General features: G+C 47.3%; 1 protein-coding gene across 1 annotated transcript in view; it reads right to left on the bottom strand.

Moving 5' to 3' along the window:
• The window catches only part of KLF17 (Kruppel-like factor 17), a 57,963-nt gene that overhangs the window by 31,116 nt on the left and 20,753 nt on the right, over positions 1-6,094 (bottom strand). The gene's annotated exons all lie outside the window — the stretch shown is intronic.

The raw sequence follows: 6,094 nt of genomic DNA, 5'->3' as shown, positions 1-6,094 counted from the left end.
TTCCATGTTTTTCCAATTGTAAATAAAGCAGCAATAAACATGGGGGTGCAGGTATCTTTTTGAATCAGTGTTTTTGTGTCTTTTGGGTAGATGCTGGTTCATAGGGAAGCTCCATGTTAAGCAGTCTGAGGAACAAGTTGGAGATTTTTTTTTATATTTATTTTTATTTATACATGTAAGAACTGGGGTGTAACGCAGAGGTGTGAGGTGTGAGAGGATTCACTAGAAACAGAGTGGGGAGCAGAACAGGCAGATGGACTGACATACACTGCTGAGGGGAGCAGCAGGCAGGTCAGGAGAGGTCTGCTGTGCCATGTGGGTCAGCCCCCTGGCGGGGGATCAAACTGGTGCTGCAGTGGCTGTGACAGCTTCATAGTGCTGTGACTTAACCCCTTGTGCCATCAGGGAAGCCTGGGAAATGGATATTTAATAGGAATTTTGGCTGAATCCTGAGGTCAGGCTTAAAGGAGAAAAATCTTTAACCTTCTTTTCCATATCGCTGCTTACTATTACAATGAAGCTATGTTTATTCTACAATTACAGCCTTTGTTAAAAAAAGGAATCTGGTGGAAAGAGAAAGAAAAATACTGGATGGTTTCACTCATAGCAGGAGTATAATGGACCAGGCGAGAAAATAACAAAAATAATGAACAACCATATACCAGAGACATTTTGCGGGGGTGGAGTGGGGAATGGGATCAAAAATGGGGGGGTGGTGATGGAAGTGCATGGGATTATGGTGATGGCAGGCGGGCGACTTGGTGATGGGAAACCCGCGGGCATTACAATTGAGATGGGGGGAAAAAATGTACAAAATGATGTAAAAATAAACTTAAAATTAAAAAAAAACATAAAAAAAAAGGAATCTGGTGGATAGAAAATGTGTGCATATAGAAGAGCAAAATGTAACCTGTCCCAAAATTTAAATAATAATAATAATAATAATAAGCAATCCTCAGAAGGATGGAACAAGGTAAAAAATTATGTAAAAACAAACTATTGTATTAAAAAAAAAATCCTCAGAGGAAAAGAGAGGGGAAAGAGTAGCCAAAGCAACAGGAGGGAGGGACAGTGAGATGGGACAGAGGGGACACGCCAGGGTGTGGACTGTCACTGGAGCAGAGAGTGGGCAACAACCAGTGGTGTGGGCTGAGGTCAGGGTGGGGTCAGGAGCAGAGCATGGGAAGTCTGGAATGGCACCCCAAGGCGCTTGGGCTAGGGGTTATCCAGAGCCAGAGTAGAATCACTGAAAGAAGCTCATTAGATGGACATCACTGGGGCCCTCCCTGGTGGCGCAACAGGTTAAAGCGCAGCACTATGAGGCTCTCCGCGGTCACTGCAGCACGAGTTCGACACCCACCCAGGTTGCTGACCTCCCCTGTGTCACCTGCTGCACCCCTCAGCAGTGTGCTTCAGCCGATCTGCCTGCTCTGTTCCCCCCTCTGTCTGGTGAATCCTCTTACGTCTCACACCTCTGCCTTACACCCCAGCTCTTGTATGTATAAATAAATAAATACATCTTTTAAAAAATGACATTATTGTGGAAATTGCATTAAGGCTGGGAGGCCAAACTGGAGGTCTCTCTCAAGTACTTGACAGGTAATGGCAGCTTGGACTAGGCTGGTGACTGTGAAAGTAAAGAGAAATAGGCAAATTCAAGATATTTAAGTGTGATCCAGAGCACAGATGGGACAACTGAGGACGTCCTCTGGCCAAGGTCCCACTCAGGAGCGTTCTGTCTCCCTGCTGAGACACCCACCAGCCAGTCGCCCTCTGCCCCTCAGCTGCAAAGATGAGAGAGCTGAATGTCCTGAAATGTCTCAGCTTCTGAATTTTTGCCATGAGGGTATGCGGTTCTGACCTCCTATCAGAGAGCTCAATAAGATATAGATGTCTGTCGGGGAGCACTGGCCACTCATAGGAGAAGAGGGAGTGTGTGCAGAGGCATTGGTGAAGTCACTGGCTAGTGAGGTCATGAGTGGTTACCTGAGAAAGTCTGGATCGAAGGTCAGAGAGTGGCCATGATTTTAGGAAGGGGTGACCCAGGGACATGCTGTTTTTGCTCAGATGGTTTGGAGGAGAACGTGGAAGTAGATGCAGTGTCTAAAACCCTCCACGAGGAACCTTTTGGTGCCACCCAGGAGAACACATCTCTCAGTACCCCAGCTCCAGCCATGGAGAATCATGCTTGCAGGTCAGGGGTCACAGCCTCCTGGTTTATCCTCCTAGGAGGCCAGAATGCTCCACTCCAGAGAGGCAGGCAGCTTGGGAAAAAATTTCCCCATCACCCAATGAATCAGACATCACATTGAAGGGAGCAACACAGCCTGAGATCAAGGCCAAGGCCATGTGAAGCTGGGGCTGAGGGGGCGTGGGAGGAGAGGGGAAGTAGCTAGGAGAGAAGCCTCAGTTCTTCTGGCCCTGAGTAACAGGGAGGTGGCCTTGCTAACTGGGAGTGAGGTGATGAGGTGCGTGGCATCCACTGAAGCAAGACGCTGTGTGGGTCTTGGCCTGTCCACAAAAAGAGGTCACTGCTACAGGACACTAAGCCCTCGGAGTCTCGGAACCCAGTCTTGTATTTCCAGGGTGCACAAACAACTCTATTTCTGCTCCCTCCAGACTATATGCCTTTAACAGTCATTCCATCCTGATCTGGTCGTCCCCCCCTTCCCAGTGAGGTCAGCTTGGTTTGGGGTCATTGCCCTAATCAGTGTACCAACCCCAGCCACTGTGATTGCTACTTACTCCTTCTCTAAACAGCATCTCTCAGCCACATGGGAGAGCACTCCCCGGGGGCATTACGCCTCACCCTAGGGGGTAAAGGGCCAGCCTAAATGGAAATCAGTTTGGTGGCGCAACCAATCCATGCTCTGGTGCTCAGTGCAGAGTCAGGTTGGAGAGAGCGTCCAGATGAGATCACAGCCACTTGCTCGCTGGCCTCCCCACCCTGGCCCCCCTGCACCTCTCAGCCTTCTCCTGAATGCACCCCTCCAGTAGGGCATTTCAACAAGAACCTCTGCAGCTCCACACAAAGAACCCTAGCCCACAAGACTCTTGTTTCACTCATAATCAGCCGCGCCCAAGACTCATGTCAGCCTCAAACCAGCATTTCTCAGAATTTACCCTTACTCAGTCCCGAATGTCTTGTAGTCAGTCTTGTTCCACTTAAAGTGAGTATTGCAGGTTCTGTGGCCTGCAACCAAGAACCTTGGCCAATGCAATAATCCATACCCAACCTGGTGGGAGCCACTGACCCTCGAGGTCTTGGAGTGGTGCCAGAGGAACCGTGAGGAGCAAACGCCAAGTCCTGGACAGACTCCCCCATCAGCATACCAGCGGGCTCTCAGGTGCCAGGTTTACAACTCCCAGCATGCCATCAGCTTGCGGCCCAGGGCTGGAACTAAGCAGCCATTTTGAGCTTGAAAGACTGAACACACGCACATTCTCGCTTTGCTTCAGTAGTTTCAACTTGTGCCCTGGTCTCAGTGCAGATCGCACTGCTGGAGGAAAACAGTGTCCAGTCCCGTGCTGGCCAATTCATCTTCTGTCCTCCCTCATCCTCCTTCCTCTTCTCTCTTTACACCAACCCCCTTGTAAATAGATCTGTTCTATTTCTCTCTGCGTGTCTTCTTTTGGGTCTTCTCTCAAGTTCTTAAGCATGCAGATGAGGACCCACAACCCAGATCACCCCTCCCCTTCAGGGTTCTCTGTGACAGTGGGATCGGTGATCTAACCTGGTTGTGTCTGAAGGCAAAACCTCCTATTAGTGTTAGAGGATGAGATGGTAAACATGATCTACTTGTTTTTAATTTTTAGCAATGCAGTGCACGCCCATGAACCTGCCGTTCATCTCGAGAGCTAAAATATTGTCAGTGTCTTTGGTCTCCGCGTGTGTCCCTCCCCGATGAAGTGATCAGGTCACCACTGTCTGAATGTTTTATCACATGTAGAAGTCTAATTAAAACGCTGTTTTGTTTGTTTTGATCTTCATGAAAAGAGCAGCCTTTGAGGTTTCTCTCAAAATTATGTCCCTAAGATTTCCCATGTTGGGCCTCCCTGCTGATGCAAGGGCTTAAAGCTCAGCACTATAGAGCTATTGCAGCCACTGCAGCAGGAGTTCAATCCCCGGCCAGGGAGCTGACCCACATGGTGCAGCAGACCTCTCCTGACCCACACGCTGCTCCCTTCTACAGTGTATTTCAGTCAATCTGCCCGTTCTGTTTCCCACTCTGTCTCTGGTGAATCCTCTCATACCTCACATCTCTGGCCTACATCCCAGTTTTTGTGTGCATAAATAAAAAATCTTTTTAAAAATATAAATTTCTTGACATTAAAGAATAGGAAAAGCTTAAAACAGTATAAAGTTTTCTAAAAGATACCTAGTTAACAGGCTTTCTCCCTAAAATTGCACTAACTGTCCATCTTTACTTAATTATTAGAAAGTGCTTATCATTAATTTATGGACACAATTTGCCATTTTCAAAAATTACTATTAATTATTACTGCATTTTACTCATAAAATATTTAATGTATACTTACAGTACTCCAACTGACAGTTTTGGCATATAAAGGACATTTTTTTAAATATTAATTAATTTATTTATACATACAAGAGCTGGGGTGTAGGCCAGGAGGGAGTCACCATAGACAGAGTGGGAAGCAACACAGGCAGATGAACTGAAAGACAGTGCTGAGGGGAGCAGGCGGCGTGTCAGGAGAGGTCATTGTGGCTGGCCATAGCTCGATAGTGCAAGACTTAAATCCTTGAACCACCAGGGAGGTCCCTAAAGAAAAGACATTTTTACTAAGCTTCATCTTGAGTGGTTACCTGCTTTTGAAAGTGAATAGTCAGATAGTAGCAATAAACCCAAAAACCAGTTTTGTTTAGTTGGCTGATTGTGTCAAGTTGATGGAGGCGTGGCGGCCCGCACAGACACTGCCCTGGGCCAGCCGCTCCAGAGATGTCAGAAATGACACCAGATGGTGTCTGGCTCTCGGCTTCTCAGGGCCCAGGCCAGGTCGTGGCTGAATGGCAGGTGGGGGTGAAGCACAATGGCTGGACCTGGGCTTTGGCACCACTGCCTAAGACATAATTTCCCATTGAACATCATCAAATTCTGTCTAGTCTGCTCTGTATTTTTTTTTATTACAAAAGTTTATTTTTGCATCATTTTGTACATTTTTTTCCATCTCGATTGTAATCCCCGCGTGTTTCCCATCACCACGTCACCCGTGTGCCATCACCATAATCCCGTGCATTTCCCTCCCCCCCCATTTGCTCTGTATTTTTTTTAAAGATTTATTTATTTATGCTTACAGAACTGGGGGTACAGGCCAGAGGTGTAGGTGAGAGGATTCACCAGAGACAGAGTGGGGAGCAGAACAGGCAGATCAGTGAAGTACACTTCTGAGGGGAGCAGCGGTGAGTGAGGAGAGGTCTGCTGTGCCGTGTGGGTCACCTCCCTGGCCGGGGATTGAACTCGTGCCTCAGTGGCTTCTGAGAGCTTCATAGTGCAGAGCTTTAACCTGTTGCACCACCAGGGAGAGCCCTACTCTGTATTTTTGCATGGAAAGACATGAGAATGATGATGGAAGGTAATTGTTTTGAGGGGGGTAGTGCCTTTGGGACAATTAAGAAACACATTTAGTACTTTGTGTATAAACTTTTATGATAATCTTATGTTTTCTAGGAGAATTTACCTGTGTATATGTCGCAATGACAAGATCAAAGATTACACTGAAGTAATGAAATGTCTTGCGTTTGTTGAACACTGCTGAGTTCCTCAGGTCATGCCTTGTTTTTCTGCTAACTTTTCTCATTCAGTTTTTCATCTGGCTGAAGTCCTTCTTTCCACTTGCATTGGAGAGTCTCCATGTGCCCCCTTTGGTCCACTTCTGTTATTTTCCACCCTACGCTGTGCCCGCCGGAGGCTGACCTTTCAGAAAGGCACCATTGTGTCTGCTGCCCACAGCCTCCACTGCACAGCTGGCTTCCCAAGTCCCCTCCCTAAGCCCAGGCTCAAGGCTCCCTAGCTAAGATGGTCCCCGGGTTTCTTTCTTTCTTTCTTTTTAAAGTTTTATTTATTTGTGCATA

Source organism: Condylura cristata, unplaced genomic scaffold (genome assembly GCF_000260355.1).
Source record: "Condylura cristata isolate star-nosed mole 26May11 unplaced genomic scaffold, ConCri1.0 scaffold00008, whole genome shotgun sequence".
NCBI lineage: Eukaryota > Metazoa > Chordata > Mammalia > Eulipotyphla > Talpidae > Condylura > Condylura cristata.
The sequence above is the reverse complement of the archived record's forward strand: the minus strand, read 5'-3'. Positions and strand labels throughout refer to the sequence as shown.